The sequence below is a fragment of the Mus musculus genome, chromosome X (assembly GCF_000001635.26).
Source record: "Mus musculus strain C57BL/6J chromosome X, GRCm38.p6 C57BL/6J".
Taxonomy (NCBI): Eukaryota; Metazoa; Chordata; class Mammalia; order Rodentia; family Muridae; genus Mus; species Mus musculus.
Window position 1 is genome coordinate 141,993,726 of NC_000086.7, and position 18,872 is coordinate 142,012,597.

Here is an 18,872-nt window from a genome sequence, read left to right on the forward strand (position 1 = left end):
GGGGGAATGAAGTCATCAGACTTGGGAGCAAGCACCTCTACACTAAGCCATCTCATGGGTCTGCTGTTGACAGTTTTCTCTTCTGTGTCCTACTCTACACCTTCATGGAACTGGCAAGCCGTTTCTGGTTCATAGCATTGCAGTCACCTCTTGGGCTTGCCATATTCAGCTTTTGCCTCTCTTATCACTAAGAGCAAACATTACCTGCTTATTCTGACAAATTAAAGATTCTGCCCCTAAATACTCTACTGAAAGAGTTGTTGGCTAATATTAACACTGTTTCAGCCTTCAGGGTAAGAGAGTAAGAAGCAGATAGACTCTGAGAAAAATACATAGCTAATGAACCATGTTTCTGTAAATTTTCCAAGTATACCTTCTCCCCAGGGTCCAGAGTTAATGGTTCCAGAAACCCCCTTGAATATCATAATGAATGTTAAGCCCTTCATTAAAAAGGCTATAAGATTTGCTACTGCATATCTTCCATAAGTTTTATAGTGCCTCAAGATTACTTGTAACAGCAAATATAATGTAAATGTTATATAAATAGATAGTATACTATATTGTTTCAGGAATAATGACAAGAAAAAAATTTGTCCCTGCTCAGTGCATACACAGTCATCATAAACCTAATTATCTGCCATGCACATCCAGTTTGAGTTGAACAATGAATAAACAGGTGTGACAGAAATATAAAGGATCTGTGTCATGCTGGAAGGCTTGCTGTACCTACATATCACTGCATTTAGCATTTAGGGACAGTCAGAATACTGTTCAGCACCCAAAAGAACTTCAAGTTTGGAATGTTCACGAATTACTTTTTATTATTTGAGGGCCGAGACTGTGGATAAAATCCACTTATTCTGGTTTGAATAGGAATGATTACCATACCATACAGGCTAATTGTGAGTGTGTGTGTGTGTGTGTGTGTGTGTGTGTGTGTGTGTGTGACTGTTGTCTGAATATCTGTGATCTCTCTCTCTCTTTCTGTGTGTGTGTGTGTTTCTGAGCATGTCTGTGGTGTCTGTGTGTGTGTGCGAATTGAGTTCTGAGGACTGAACCCAGGACCTGACACATGGTTTGTCTGTACTCTTATGCATTCTACTAGCTGAATAACACTCTACACCCTCAGGTTTGTACTCTAAATCAGTTGTTCTCAACCTTACTGAGACCGTGACTCTTTTTTTTCCCAAAGATTTATTTATTGTTATATGTAAGTACACTGTAGCTGTTTTGAAACACATCAGAAGAGGGCATCATATACCATTATGGATGGTTGTGAGCCACCATGTGGTTGCTGGGATTTGAACTCAGGACCTTCGGAAGAGCAGTTAATGCTCTTAACCACTGAGTCATCTCTCCAGCCCCGTGACTATTTAACACAGTTTCTCATGTTGTGGCGACCCATACCCATAAAATTATTTTCGTTGCTACTACATAACTGTAATTTTGCTGGTGTTATGAATTATAATGTAAATATTTGATATGCAGGTGGTCTTACATGTGACTCCCCCAAAAGGATTACAACCAACAAATTAAGAACTGTTGCTCTCGGTCAATGTTTGTGGGGTTTGATTGTTTGTTTTGTTTTTGTAGAAATGTGGTGTTGGTATGGGTGTTGGTGGTTGTAGCACAGTGGTCTGTGACTTCTTTAGAAGGTGAGACCGAACTGGGAAAAGCTGATCAATAAATTCAGGCCTTTGAAGATTTATAGCTTGCCTCTGTTTTTAGCATGATTCTCTGCCTCCTGTCTACTATGATGTAAGCATCTTCCTCCACATGCTTGTGCCACCAAGGTGCAGATGACTACATCGTGACCATTAGGACAGATTGAAACCCTCTAAAATTTTAAGTAGAAAGAGAAATATCTTATCTTGTTCCTCTTTGATATTATGGATAGAGTGCTGCAAAGATAATTGACACACTGGTCATATAAGTAGCCAACTATATACGGAACCCTAGACTTCATAATTTAGAAATGTTCTGTAGCCCATCTCTCAGTCCTACAAAAAAAAAAAAAAACCATGGGCCATATACTTGAGACTATATACAGCTACCATATTCTCTAAACTGCAAATTACAACATGTATATTTATTGTATAAATGTGGTATTCGCAGCAGCAATGAAATATATGAACTTATGACTGCCCTAAAAATCACTGCAATAAGCATCATCAAGCTTATATAACTTGATGAAAGGATGCTTTACATGTCTGTATACTCAAAAAATGTTCAATAACTTGGTGTGTTGACAACATCCTATTATTTTTCTTTATACCCTGGGCATATGGACTCTGCCCTCAGTTCTTCATATTTGTCCTATTTGTTCACACTGCAAAACAGTTCCCTTACATTTCAGAGGAGTATGTTTCCAAACTGTTGTACTTCTTTAAGTGTGCATTCATGACTTTTTCATTCATAGTAACATGATTTTTGCCCATTGGATTCATTGTGCCATTTGTTCAGATTGCATTTTTTGCCTAGAATTTTTGTTTCTACTTCCATCATTCAAAAAATAACCCATAAAACTATATCTATGCCAGATTACTACTGTCTGTGCAATATCTAGCATAGTCTATGCCAAATACAGAAGTCTTGTGTTCATTTGTTTGAGTTGTGTATGGATGGATGGCTAAAAATGACTACCAACCAAGCATTTCAAAGATATTTAGCTAAATACAAGGGATCCTGGAAAGAGGACTATCCTAGCATGTATCTGGATTGGTTCCTTATTAACAGCAAATTGGTAACTAGGAGTTTAACAGATAAATAAATTATGAGTTTTTCATAAGAGTGACACAGACTATATTCTTATGTAGAGCAGAATACTTATGGATAGTTGAGACACAGAGAAAATCAATATGCTAAAGTCATTTAGCTCCTTCTCATCTTCCTTCTGTTCCCCTCGTTCTCTTTGTCCCTTTGTGGCTCCCTCTCTTCCTCTCCCCTTCTCTTCAGCATCCTTCTCCAGATTATTTTGGTATTAAGAAAAGATGTGAGGGAAGCAAAGTGAAGGAACAAGAGGTGAAGAAGCAAAGTGCTAAAGTGAACAAAGAAGCAGGAAAAAAGGAGAAAAGAATGGACAGTACAGGCAAAATTGGAACAAATTTGTGTCCTTATTAAATAAAATTAAAATAGAGCTCCATTATTGCAGGACAACCCAGATGTCCCACGACAGAAGAATGGATACAGAAAATGTGGTTCATTTGCACAATGGAATAGTACTCAGATATTAAGAACAAGGGCATCCTGAGTTTTGCAGGCAAATGGATGGAACTAGAAAATATCATCCTGAGTGACATAACTCAGATCCAAAAGGACATGCATGGTATGTACTCACGAATAAGTGAATATTAGTTAAAAAAAAAAAAGACAGAATACCCAGGATAAAAATCAACAGATCTCAAAAAGGTTAACAAGCTGAAATGCCCAAGTGTGGATGCCTCAGTTCCACTTGGGAGGGAGAAGAAAGGAATCACAAGAGGGGGAGGGAGGGACCTGAGTGGGAAAGGGAGCAGGGAAGGGAACATAATCAGTATTGGATGGGAGGAACAGGACTGAAGCCCTGAGGTCCAGAAGAAAGAATGGAAACAGGCAACCTCCAGAGGAAGGAGGTGGGGAACCCTCTGGAATGTACCAGAGACTTGGCAGGTTAGAGACTCCCAGGACTCAAAGGAAAGGACCTTAGATGAAATGTCCTACAGTGGAGAGAGGGAACTTGTAGATCCCACCTCCAGCAGAAAGACAGGGCATCAAGTAAGGTATGGGGTTGCTATCCAACAGCCAAAACACTCCGAACCATACTATTCCTGTCTGAAAGAACTGCAGGGACAAAAATGGAGAAAAGCCTGAGGAAAAGGAGGTCCAGTGACATGCCCAAAGTGGGATCCAGCTCAAGGGGAGGTCCCAAGGCCTGACACTATTACTGAGTCTATGGTGTGCTCAGAAAAAGGGACCTATCATGACTGCCCTCCAGAAGACAACAAGCAGCTGAAAGACTCAGATGCAGATATTTGCACTCAACCAATGGACAGAAGCAGCTGTCCCCTGTGGTTGAATTATAGAAAAGCTGGAAGAAGCTGAGGAAGAGGGTGACCCTGTAGGAAGACCAACAGTCTCAACTAACCTGGACCCCTGAGATCTCTCAGACACTGGCCTTCCAACCAGGCAGCATACACCAGCTGATAGGAGGCCCCCAACACATACACAGCAGAGGACTGCTGAGTCTGTGTTTAGTCTAAGAATAAGCACCTAACCCTCAAGAGACTGGAGGCCCCAGGGATTGGGGAGGTCTGGAGGGTGGGGGAGGGGGTGGGTACATCCTCATGGAGATGGGGAGGGGGTGGAGGAAGGAGGTATGGGATGTGAAACAGTCAGAGGGTGGACCAGAAGGGGGATAAAATCTGGACTGTAAAAGATTTTTAGAGAAAGAGAGAGAGAGAGAGAGGAGAGAGAGAAAACTAACCTAGAAGGGTATTGGCTAACAGTCTTCTTTAGGTTATTCTCTTTCCAGTTTCAAATTTTCTGGAAAGGACAAAAGCCTTAGGGGGGAAAAGTCTGCATGTTATGATTAGATTTGTGTGTATGTGTATGGGTCTGCACACTGTTTGGCACTGTGAGTGCCCATATATGCATGTACAGCAGCTGGAGGTCTACACTAGGTGTCTCTTCCTCAATTGCTTTCCACCTTATTTTTAAGACAGTGTCTCTCACTGAACTGAAGCTCACCATTCTTGCTTCACTGGTTACTCAACAATCCTCTGGGATCTGTTGGTCTCCACACCCTTCCTATTCAGGTAGTGCTAAGGCTACTGGCATGTGCTGCCACACCTGCCTTTTACTTAAGTGCTAAAGAACACTTTACCCACTTGGCCATCTGCCTAGCCCATTTATGTAGTTTTAACACTCGCTGGAGTGCACATGATGTACTGTTCAATTCTATCAACTTTGGCATTTCCCAACTAGGCACTTGTTATCTGTGTATCTATTGATTGTGTATCTACTGGCTCTCACAGAACAAGAGCCCAGGAGTCCAGGAAATGTGTCTTTGTGTTTGTTGGAAAATGTGATGAAAGATGAATGGAGGGGAAAGCTGTCTTCTGATGGGGACAACCCAGGCAGCTCACCAGCCTGTTGAGTTTGTTTAGGTAGATAGGACTCAGACACCAGCATACCTGTGCCTCTTGGAAGACAAAGACCCACCTGATTAGATTCTCTGGAAGTCAAAGTGATAGAGCACAGCAGGAGAAGTGATTTTTAGGAGACTGCTAAGCCACGTTTGGCAGACTGGACTTAGGGAAACTCTGGGGTGTGTGTTCAAGCCAAACTTGAAAAACACTGCCTAATCCCCTGGACCTTGGCTAGCAGAACATCTTAAAAGCAGGCCTGTCAAATTGAACATTATACTATTTATAATTACAAGATTTTTTTAAAAGGAAGAGTGTCAAAAAAGAAAGGAAAAGAAAAACCCAGGAGCATAATTAAAAGCTGGCTAGCAACATCTTGGATACAGTGTTGTTAATGCTAATGCTTGCTTCTATAAACCAAAGGATGCAAGGTTTTTGAAACAAAAATGTTTTCAAGAAAATGAATGTGCAAACAGAACTATTATATGACTTAGTATTTCAATAAAATGAAAAAGATACTTGTATTTAAAGATAATTATGCCACAGAGACACACCAGACATGTGGTGTTGCAGGATCTTAATTGTGAACATGTGAAAAATATTAATAGCATTAGCATTCTTTCAGTTCTGTAGGGAGATCTTAGAAATACAACTTACTTGGGGAATGGGATTTTTATATGTGATGATTAACTACTTCTTTCACCCTCACAATTCTTGCTTGTTATAAATTGACAATCTTTAGGGTAGTAATAAAAGTTAGTTTAAAGTTCTCAAGAATACAGAATTTCCATTTTTGCTATTGTAACTACAATGATGAGAAATTATTCCAATATTTGTACAGGAGTTACAGTGTAGGCATAACGGTCGATTCCATTTCTCACTATAGAATCTCTCAAAGAAAAAGTTCACCTTTTGGTGTTTCTAATATTCTATAGGTCAAATAGAAAATGTTCTCTTTATGTATATATTGGCTATAACCAAAATGCAGTGTAATTTGGGGGTCGTGTTTGTGTAAGCAATGTTGTCCATTGCTTTATGTAAAATGTAAATTGCCAATGTAGACGTCAAAGACCACTGTATTTCCTGGAGAACTTTTAGAAGGTCCTCCTACTCTTCGCTCTCATGCATTAACGCCTATCACCATTGTGTCACCTCTCCAGCTCACAAGCCTCTGCTTTTTCCAGGAGTGCCAACAAATTCTCTGACCTCTTACTTACTGGTCATGCCAGCTCTGAGTTTAAGTAGCAGCTGATCTCCTGAGTGAAGGAAGCCAATTAAGCATAGACTACCTAAGGCTCAGGGATAATGTTGGCTTTTGAAACATCTATGGAAAAGGGTCCCCCCCCCCCCATATTGCTTTAATTTCTAGGAGAATGGAGAAGTTAGAAGCCACAAGTTCTGTGACCCACACCCTCTTCCCAGGACCCTTTGGGTAAAAACAAAGTCATCATGAGGACTTCTATGCTCCAATAATCCACAAGAAATTGTACATGGCATGAACATGTCATCCCACCCACCAGCCTCATATGCAATCAGGACAAAAGTCCCATTTCTTTCACTCCCAACTCACAACCATCCCTACGTTTTTCATACTTGCCCAAATTGGTACAGTAGGAGAACTGAGTGCCAAGTGTAACTTCCAGTTCTATTTAACACCACCAAAGGACCCCTGAAGTCCGTATAGTAAACGTTATGCTTTTATTCTTTCAGCCTAGGGTTATAGAGCCTGAACTAAAATTGATGGTGGGGACAGGAAAACACTGTTGGGTAAGGTGAGAGTTCCTCTAATCCACCATCTCCTATGTTGGGGTGTGGGGTGTTGAAACCTTATGCTTAGTGAGGGGAATCACCAGAGGTGATAAAAGGGAACATTATAGATATCAAAGAGGAGATAAATTCTCACAGGTCCCCCAGAGCCTACAGATTGTTCCTTCCAGTGCAACCCAATGTCCAAGTCAGTGACAGCTGCCAGAGTTCCCTCTGCAACTCTGGAAAATATAACATAGAAGATGCAGATATTTACAATCCATTGATTGGCATCACTCATGAAAGCCTTTTACTGATATGTGATTTGATTCTGTGAATATGATATCTTTTGACAGCCTCATGGGTCATGAGAGACACCAACTATGATGACAATGGGGGAGAGGCAAAGACAAAGTAAAGAGGAGCTTTACCATCTCGGAAACCCAAGCATGGAAGAAGTTAGAGAGAAGCAAGAAATCCTAGGTGAATATGCAGCAAGCAGGAATAGAATCAAGCACCACGTTTTTACAAGGGCCATAAACAAGGGCTTTAGATGCTGCACATCTCACTTACTATATTTCTTCCACCTCTCCCCAATGACACTCAATGAACATTTATTCTTTTTCTCTGTCCCAACTCTCTGTATATATTCATTGACATTGAACCAAACCCACACATCTACAAATATAAATACTTGTCTCATGCTTTCTTGCTTAAAGTTGCCAACTACCTTCCTGCGTCTGCCAAGGATGTTGCTTTGCAAGGTGGCTTCCTTTGTTGCCGAATCTCTTGTTGTTATGCTACTTTAAGTACTCACATCAGCCTGTTATCTGAGGTGATCTGGGGGGCACAAAGTACCCCCCTTTTCCAAGATGCTCCTCTGAGTTCTGACATCCTCCTGACTGTCCTTTCAGCACAACTGTCCTCTTTAGCTCAGCTGCCCTTGATTCAGCATCCTACTCAAGATTTTTCTGTAACATTTGATTGTGTTGATCAGTAGTTGATTTCCCTTTTACTGCAAAGATGACTCTTTAAGAATGACCATCTAGCCGGGCGTGGTTGCGCACACCTTTAATTCCAGCACTTGGGAGGCAGAGGCAGGTGGATTTGTGAGTTCAAGGCCAGCCTGGTCTACAAAGTGAGTTCCAGGACAGCCAGGGCTATACAGAGAATCCCTGTCTCGAAAAACCAAAACCAAAAAAAAAAAAAAGACCATCTAGAGACTACCCCACCTGAGGATCCATCTCATAAACAACCACCAAGCCCAGACAATATTGCATATGCCAACAAGAGCTTGCTGAGAGGAACCTGATATAGCTGTCTCTTGAGAGGTTCTGCCAGTGCCTGACAAATACAAAAGTGGATGCTCACAGACATCCATTAGATGGAGTACAAGGTCCCCAATGAAGGAGCTAGAAAAAGGACCCAAGGACCTGAAGGGGTTTGAAGCCCCCTAGGGTAGTTCATATCAATATGAACTAACCAGTACCCATAGAGCTCCCAGGGACTAAACCACCAACCAAAGAAAACACAAGGTGGGACTCATGGCTCTAGTTGCATATGTAGCAGAGGATGGCCTAGTCGATCATCAATGGGAGGAGAGACCCTTGGTCCTGTGAAGGTTCTATGCCAGGCCGGGAAGTGAGAGTGGGTAGGTTGGTGAGCAGGGGGATGAGGGAGGAGATTCGGGGTTTTTGAGGGGAAACCAGGAAAGGGGGATAACATTTGAAATGTAAATAAAGAAAATATCTAATAAAAATAAATTTAAAAAAAGAAAAATTTTTATTAAAAAAAAAAGATGACTCTTTAAGAGCTGTTAAAAGTACTTAGTGGCCACTATTCTTTCACATCTTTGCATCTGCATAGAGGCAAACCCAAGGGAACAGCCCTCAAAAAATAGAATAACAAGCATACCTATACACAAGAAAAATGTAGAGACAAGAGACCTGTCTATTCTTCTTTTGAAAAGGTAATTGTATGGATGAGGATAGTACTGGTGGGTCCCCAGGGATATTTGCCAAAGTACAAAAGTTGCTTTGTTATTTATAAAATTGGTTGGAATAAAGGAGCACCAGAGACACTGTAGTGATTTTAACTTTCTGCCTTATTGTTCAAATTCTCCAGAGCTCTTACCTTTAGAAGATCCATACAATGACTTTCTTGGGTCATGGTATTTGTTCAAATGAACAAATTCTCTGAAACTTATATTAACCAGAATGCCAACAAAAAGAAGATACTCTTTTGAACCCTGGAATACTCCCAAGAATCATGCATAACACATGGTTGTTTCCAAGCTGCCATGTTTTGAATAGAGCACAGAATTTCTTTGTTGGAATCAACTCTAGTGTTGAGTAGGTAGGGAACTAGTAGGTAGGCAGGAAAGTGATTCTGTCAATTAACCTCACAAATGGATCTCTGCCTTGTAAGAGGTTCAGGAAAATTCTTAAAAACAGTGTCCACATTTTAATAAATTCTATGAATAATTTGAATGCATGCCAAATTTGAGAAACACTGTGGTACTGTGGCTTCTAAATTGTTGTCTTCTGACATTAAATCTCTGATGCAACAGTATTGGTAGAGGTGGCCTTTGGGAGGAGGCTTGGTGAAGGCAGGTAATGGTAATTGGTGTCTTAGGGGGGTTCAGCAAAAGAAGGATGGATGGACATCATCAATAGACATTATATTCATGTATGACTATAGTACAATGAATCCTATTAATGTGTAAAATTATTGTGTATTAGTAAAAAAATATTTTAAGAGGGTTAATGAAGAGAAGTCATTGTTGTTTTGCCATTCACCTTCTGCAATGTAAGGACACAGCATTCTTCTACTTCAGAGGATGTAGTGATAAGGCAGATACTGGAAATGGAGACAAGGCCTATTTTTGAAACCAAAATCTGTTAACACATTAGCCTAGAGTTATGAGCAATAAATTTCTATTATATGTAAATTTAGTAATTTCAGGTATGTTTTAGAGTAGTATAAATGGACCAGGACATAATTTGTTGCCAGCAAAGTAGAGGTATTACTATAAGAAATAGAGTTGGACCTTTATATCTATGGGGTCTGCATCCATGAATTCAACTAAATGTAAACCAAAGATACTTCGGAATACCCAGCTGCCCTAAGCTACTTGCTGTGACCCCCCTGCCCAGCTCCATTGCCTGTATATTTCTCCACTTGCCTTCACCAGGCACACAAAACCAGAAACATCCATGTTAGCTCCCTTCCCATACCCATTTCCTCCTGAGCTACTTGCAGTCCACACACACCCAGCTCCATTGTCCAGCCATAGAAGGCCTGCTATACCAGGAACACTAAGGTTAGGTCTGCCTTCCCAATACCTGCTACACAATGAACATTTATGAACAACTAGATAGCTAAACACCAGCTTAAGCACACAATCAACAAAAGCCAGGGTGGCATGGCACAGCCATCCTACTACAGCAAGCCCTGGATATCCTAACACAAATGGAGCAAAAGAAAATGACCATAAATCCAATTTTATTAAGATGCTAGAGACCTTTAAAGAGAAAATGAATGAATCCCTTAAAGAAAATATAAGAAAATACAATTAAACAGGTGAAGAAAATGAATAAAACTGTTCAAGACCTGAAAACAAAAATAGAAGCAATAAAGAAAATACAAACTGAGGGAATCCTGGAGATGGAAAATGCAGGGAAGAGAACAGAAACAAGAGGCATAAGCAGCACTAACAGAATACAGGACATAGAAGAGAGAATTTCAGGCAGAGAAGATGCAATAGAAGAAGTTGATATACAAATCAAAAATTATTAAATCTAAAAAAATTCCTGACTGAAAACATTCCAGGAAATCTGGGATGCTATGACAAAACCTAACCTAAAAATAATAGGAATTGAAGATGAAGAGTCCCAGCTCCCAGGACCAGAAAATGTTTTCAATCATAGAAGAAAAATTTCCCAGCCTAGAGAAAGAGATGCTTATAAATATACAAGAAGCTTATAGAACAGCAATTAAATTGAACCAGAAAAGAAAATCCTCCTGCCACATAATAAACAAAACACTAAATCCACAAAACACATTAAGGATATTAAAAGCTACAAGGGGAAAAGGCCAAGTAACATACAAAGGCAGACCTATCAGAATTACACCTGATTTTTTCAACAGAGAATGAAAGCTACACAAGCCTGGACCTATGTCTTGAAGCTCAGAAGAAAGCAAACCTGCAGACTCTTGATCGTGGACGTCTAAACTCCTGAACTGTAGAAAATAGCTATCCACTGTTTACAGTTAACACTTTATTAAACACAAATGGATGAAGAGAAAAACTATGAACTTAACTCCACTTTTGAACTACCTTAGGAAAGCAGGACAGTTTTTAGAGAAGCCAACCTTCTCAGAAATAGAGGTAGACAACTCGGGTCAAAGGTTCTCCTAAGCTAGCCCCATTCATCCCCCTCTGCTCTGAATCCACATCTCACTGTGTCTCTTATCCCACTAAGCTCAGAGCCAGACCAGAAAGACAAATAGATTATTTCTTCCAAGTTAGAAGGCTGAGTTCCAAGTGCAGGAAGGAAACTATCTTATCAGATTTCTGGCCCATTGATTAAAAAAAAAACACACACACACACACACACACAGAAGGAGATCATTGAGTTTTAAATTGAGAAAGCGGGGGTCTCAGATAAAAAAAAAAATAGTAGGAATTGCCTGGGAGTTTCCACTTTAAAGCCATTGTTTTCCACCTCAATTAAAAAGCTTATCACACCTAGTGTAACTTATTTGTGCTCCAAGAGCTGAAATGCTGTCTCCCTGGTTAGATTACAAACTCTTTGGTGAAGACTAGTTCCTCCAGCAAACATGCTCCTTCACTCTGCTTTCTATAATAATAATAATAATAATAATAATAATAATAACTATTATTATTATTATTAATTAGGGCTCTTCCAGGGGTCTAGGGTTGACTTTTGGACGTTCTTAGCTGCTTTTCAACTATTTGTTCAGGTTTCAGAATAGAAGAAACTACTAGAAAAGGCAAGGGGACTTTCTGAGCAACACCACTGTAGATATGTTAAAACAGAATTTTTTTCTACCCATCGTAGTTAGTTTAATGTATATCCTTCCAGATTCTGGTCCATTCCATGCTCTGTCATCTTGTAGAGAGTTGCTTTTCCTTATTCAATGGTGATTTTCGTCTGTGCTCAGAGAGAGAAGTGATAACACCAAAGAGAGATGCCTTGAGGTTGAAGTAAACCTATCAATGGGAAGATGAACAAGGATTTCAATTCAAGTGGGACCTTTGTCCCCGAGAAACGATCTTCAGCTGGCTTAATTATCTTAAAGCCCTAAAGTGCATTCTTGAGGGACTTTGTCTTAAAGGCCTTTGGGGAAGTTAAGCAGAAGTGGAAACCCTAGTAAAAAGAGAAAAATCTCTTCAAATTTAGGGAGCAATGCAATGCAGGCAGCAAAGGATTTTAGGAGTTCAGTGTGACTGTTATATAAACATAGTCCATATACTATGAAATTTACTCAAATGTATACAGTTTGGTGCTTTTCCATATTTTGCTAAGATTTACAGTCAGTCATCACATTATTTAATTTTGGAAAGTTTTAATAATAATTCCAAGAAGAAGCACTATGTCCATTAACAGTCACAACTTACTCCTTCTAAACCTAATTTAGCAATCAGAGTAAAATGGTCTTGCTATTAATTTATTATTTCAAAACTGCTGTCCCCACTTTAAGGGGGCTATAATGTCTCTAGTCACATCTGACTCCTTGGAGTTGGTGACAAGGCATACACTCAGAATCGTGACATCTCCTTTTTCGACAATGGACACTGGCACTGCCATTTATTATTACTATCATCATCATCATCATTTATTCTGTCATACTGCAGTTTCCTTCCCCTCCCACTCCTCCCAGTTCTTCCCACTGCGCCTTCCCTCTTCCCCAGATCCATTGCTTTTCTGTGTTCCTTCAGAAAATAGCACACCTCCCAGGGATATCAACAGATCATGGCATAACAAATTACAGTAAGACAGAGCATATACCCTCATCTCACAGCTGGACACAGCAGCCCAGTAAGAGGAAAAAGGGTCTCACAGTAGGCAGAATAAATAAATAAATAAATAAATAAATAAATAAATAAATAAATAAATAAATAAATCTGGGACAGCCCCTGCTTCTTCTGTAGGAGTCTCCCAAGAACACCAAGTTACACAACCATAACATATATTCAATGACCTAGCTGCTCCCCATAAGGGCTCTGTGATTGCTACCTTAGTCTCTATGAGACACTTGGAGCCCTGCTTAATTGATTCTGTGGGCCATGTTCTCATGGTATGGTGTCCTCTACTATTCTGGCTGCTACCTTCCTTTCTTTCATGTGTTACTGAGCTCTGCCTAATGTTTAGCTGTAGGTCTCTGCATCTGTTTCCATCAGTTGCAAACTAAACCTGATTACTATTGAAACCTGAATGACAGGACCAAGATTTTCAGTATCTCCTACTGTATCTAAGAGATTGACAACATACAAGAGTTTTAACCTTCAGTTCTATCAGAGATGACATCACACGATTCAAATTTCTTTCAATCATCAGTGAGCCATATAGAACCTCATGAAGGACTTCACATCCTATTTTCTTTTGTGCCATTCTGAGAATATGGCATTTTCTTCAAAGAAACATTCACAGTAAGTATCTGAGCTATCACTTCTAAACCAAGATATTTTAGAGTGGGCCAGGTCATGTAATACATGAAGCAGCCTGTGTTTAAGATGTAGTAGAAACTCTAGAGAATGGAAGTAAGCATCCAGTGGCTATACAACTTGGCTCCAGCTAATTTCCCCACACAGTATCTTAAAGGCTATATGTTTCTAGGCTTTTTTAGTTTTCCAGGGGACAGGGAATAAAACCAGAATTTTTATGTGAAAAATCCTCATTTAAATACTAGCTAGATGTTTTTACAATTTTTAAACATATTATCTAGTCCAAACAAAAATGTGTGCTGGCTGGAGATGGTCGGGAGTTTAGCAGTTTACAGTCTGTTCAAAACACTATTTAATTCTTTCTCCTGTATTTACCATTATTAGCTAGTCACCTTTTTAGGTCTTGTTCCTCAGACTGTTAGCATTTTTTCAAAAGGCTATTTGATTCTTGCTCTTTCTTTTCCATGAGCAAACCCAGATGCACCTGTCTTTGAAGACTGACTTAATATATCAAAATGGAGCATGAAATTAGGAGTTTGTGCTCAACCCTAGCTGTACCAATTACAATAGGTACATCATTGTGCGTGTTTCTTTTCTTCTCTTAGTCTTAGTCTCTTCGATCTTGAAATAAGAAAAATAAGCTCTAGCTCACACACTTCTTAAAAATTGGTACTGGGACACTGAACTCAGGGTTTCATACATGCTAGGCAAATGTCCTACAAGTGAGTTGAAGCCATAGCCATTTTTTTTCTGGTTTGTAAATTTGAGATATGATCTTGGTAACTTGCCTACATTGGCCAGAAATTCGCTGTAGCCCAGATAGGCTTTAAACTCATTTTTAGTCTCAGTTTCTTAAATAACTAGATCACAGGACCTCTGCCTCCAGGCATGTTTTGAAGGAATGTATTTAAGAAACCTATTACATAATAAGTGCTAAAAATGTGATGGTTAGTTTTAATTATCAAGTTGACACAGCCTAGAGTCACCTGAGAAGGGTGTCTCAAGTGAGGGATTGTACAGGTCGTATTTGCCTGTGGGCATATCTGTGAGGGATTGCCTTGACCATTAATTTATATGAAAGAGTACAGACCACTGTGGGCAGCACCATCCCTTATTTATGGGCTATGTAAGTATAGAGAAGGGGATGGGCATAAGTAAACATGCATGCATTTATTTCTCCCTACATTTAACTGTGGGTATGATGTGGTCAACTCCCTCAAGCTCCTACCAATGTGACTTTCCCACAGTGATGGACTGTAATGAAATTTGGAGGTAAACTGGAGTAGAATTTTAGTGGAATTGAGAAAGAAACATAATCCATTTCTCCCTTAAGTTTCTTGTTTTCGGGATATTTTATCACATCAACAGAAGTGAAACTAGAATTAATATTATGGTCCATTCTTACTTTTTCACCCAGGCTGTCTAACACTGAATGCACTGGCTCTCTTAACTGCATGTATCTCTGTTCTGTTTTTGCAACACTGTAGTTGGATTGTTTTCACACAGGGCATGAAATGTATAAGGCAAAGCATTCCTCTGAACGATGTCAAGGGTCACTTAGTGCCCTGTAACTTCTTCACGTTGTTGAATTTTTCTCATGCATTTTTAATTGTTTAAGGGTAGTTGTATTCTTTTAAACTGATAACTCTCTGAAGCTTCTGCTAGCACAAACCACATGTACACTATCAAGCTCTGCTAAAGGGCTTCCAGGACAATGGTCCTGAACCAATTACATCAAACATCTTGGACCACCCACACCATAACATTTGTTTAGACTTGTATCACAATAGCTCCCTCTGACAGAACTCTTGCTTTTGTCTGTCTTTATTAACTGGTCCCTTGGGGTCCATTTCATAAAATATTTTCACTTAACCCCATTAATTCTCCATATGAAAATGAATGCCTTTATGGTGAATTAGCACCAACTAAAGTTAAATATAAAAAGGAAGAGAGACAGGGAGTTAGACCTAAAGGAATATCCCAGGCCATACAAATATCACTACATTTATAATCATATAGAATGGCTCCATTTACCATAATACTTTACACAGTGCTCCTTTAGCCCCCCGGGTAAATCATCTTCAGTAATGGCTAAGAAGATATGAGCCATTTCCCAGGTTCCAAAAACCCAGGCACACTCTAACTCACCATTCTCATTTTCTGGAGTAAGTGGACACAGTTTATACATCAGAAAAGAAGTTTCAAAAGTATGTCTTAAAAGCTAATGTTGAGGCAGATTCTGCTTTGGAGATGACAGTTGGTTACTGGAGTATGAAATTCAGATATGTTTGTATTGAAGTCCCATTCATCACTTTAAGGCTATACCTCATGTGTGAAGGCATACCTGCTTCAGGTTCTCCAAAGGCATCCATGTCAACCTCTGAGCCTTTTTCAAAACAGTAACTGTACCTTGAGTATTTCCCCTTCAGGCAGCCGAATGATCTTTCCCATCATTTAAACAGTCTGGGAAGCCCTACCAGTCCTCCAATCTTCTCAGGGGACTGAACAACTGACAAAGGTAGGTTTGTTTGTTTGTTTGTTTGTTTGTTTGTTTTTAGTGGAGGCAGGTGCATCCATGACAAAGGTTAATTGATTTGTTCAGTTGGTTGGTTGGTTTTGCTGGAGACAGATTTACCCAGAACATGAAACGCCCGCCCTGTCCCTCTCCACAAATTGAAAGGAAAATAATTCCTTCTGCAAAAAAAAAAAAAAAAAAAAAAAGAAAAAAGAAAAGAAAAAGAATCCTTTGTAAATCCAGAACTCAGACTTTCTAGTGGCAATGCTAATGTACACACAGTGCACAGATTTAGCAGCTTAGCTAAAATATTAGGTTTGGGCTACAGGCGCTAGAGTCTGAAAGTGTGCCCAGCCAGTGTGCCTACTACAAAATACACATGCAACATTTCGATGTGAGGGGATGACTTACAACTCAGTAATTTACTACTGTTTAATAATGAATTGGATAAAGGTAGGATTGTGTGGAAAGGTAGTAAGTATTCTACTAAATAAAGCACCTGACCGTAGGATTGACACATCAATCAATGTTTTTGTCTCTCATATACAATACAAATATGACAAAACAGACAATGCACTAGAAAATAGAGTACCAATGTGGTTGTGAATTACTCCAGTCATATGAACTTGAATTTAGCACTAGCGGTAAACATACTATATGTTTGATCTGAGTGACTTACCTTCCCTGAGCCTCAGTTTTATAAACTTTTTAAATCATTTTATTTTTCCCTCCTCCATTTCCCATTAGAAAAGAGCAGGCCTCCCCAAGATATCAAACAAAACCAGCATAACAATAACACTGGGAACAAACACGCGTATGAAGGCTGGATGTGGCAACCCAGTAGGAATCAAAGGGTTCTCAAGAGCACACTAGAGAGTCAAAGACAACCCCACTCTCACTGATAGAAGGCCCACAAGACCATGAAGCTAACCGCCATAACATATGAGCAGAAGACCTAGCACAGACCAGTGCAGGCTCCTAATTGTGGCTTCCGTCTCTTTGTGCCCTTATAAGCCCTCCTTAGTTAATCTCTGTGAGCCATGTTTTCCTAGTGTACTTGACACCTCTACTTTCTACAATTCTTCCTTTCCTCCTTCCACAGGGTTCAGATAGAGATCTCCAATTTGGGCTCTCTCTGCCTAATGTTTGTCTGAAGCCTCTCTGATGGCAATTAAGCTAGGCACCAATCGATGAGCATAGAAGCATTTCATTAGGAATCATTGTTTTGATTTTTTTTTTTTTGTATCATAGGACTCGGTGCTATCCAGCCTCTAGTTCTTGGTATTCATCTGTCTGTGAGTAGGTACATGTGAGTGAGTGCTGGTGCTCATGGAGTACAGAACAAGACGTTGGATCTCCTTGGTTTGGAGCTACAGGTAGTTGTGAGCTGCTGCGTAATGTGGGTGCTGGAAACGGAAGTATATACTCTTTAACCATACTGGGCCATCTCTGTAGCCTTGTTTCCTAATCTTTAAAGGTGATATAATAATAGTCTCTACATTATAGTACAGTGAATAATTAATAATAATATGGGGCATATGCAGAATTATTAATAATATATGGCACTTACAGGTATCAGCCATTTGCTCTAGCTATTTTTCATGCAGTAGACTCCAGAACCCTATGAAACGGGTACCACTACCATCGCCAGTTGTTAGGCTTAAGTTCCTCTTCAAAATGCACATTTATTTTTGAAATTATAATATGATATTTAATTTTAAGTGAGATAACCATATGAATATAGTTACCTCTGATACTGTTACTCAGATTAATTTGATTGAAAATGTTTCTTTCCTGCAGACAGATTCTACTAAGAATAGAAAAAAATGGGAGGTTGAACTGAGCAAGGAACAAAGAGACAGTGAATTTGGGAAGATACAGCCCCTGCTTATTTAACTATAGGCAGAGGTACAGAAAGCTGTTATTAGGCCTGCTTCTTCTTTTTTTAAAAGATTTATTTATTCTATCTATGTGAGTACACTGTAACTGTCTTCAGACACACCAGAAGAGGGCATCAGATCCCATTACAGATGGTTGTGAGCCACCATGTGGTTGCTGGGAATTGAACTCAGGACCTCTAGAAGAGCAGTCAGTGCTCTTAACCTCTGAGCCATCTCTCCAGCCCAGGCCTGCTTCTTAAATACCAAAAAACAAAAACAAGAAAAAGACAACCAAATACATTTCACATTGATCTGCCTGATTTGCTTTTGTCCCACTTGGTAAACCTATATTCCTAAGCTCTAAAGAATTCTGAGAGCCATCAGGAACATTCTCCTGAGATTTGAATTGTTCCTAAATGGAGCAAGTCACTTAGGGCAAATCAGCCAGGGACTTACAACTTGTTTTAGAAGTGTCCCACCCAACTTAGATGTCCCTCCACCAATGCTTTAATAGAAATTTTTAAAAAGATGGTAAATGAAAAAGGAAAAAAGAGAACTTACTTGAGAGTTAGGGAACAAAGGAGGAGAAAAAAGTACACCAATTAATCATGGGGTAATAGGAGACATTCATTTGTACACTCACAACAAAGATAAAAACAAAAGCAACAGCCAGGCAGTCGTGGTGCATGCCTTTAATCCCAGCATTTGGGAAGCAGAGGCAGGTGGATCTCTGAGTTCGAGGCCAGCCTGGTCTACAGAGTGAGTTCCAGGACAGCCAGGGCTACACAGAGAAACCCTGTCTCAATAAACCAAAAAAACAAACAAACAAACAAACAAAAAAACAAACAAACAAACAAAAAAAACAAAAGCAACCTGTCTCTATGACCTGGGTCACCCCCAGGAGGATAAAATCAAAG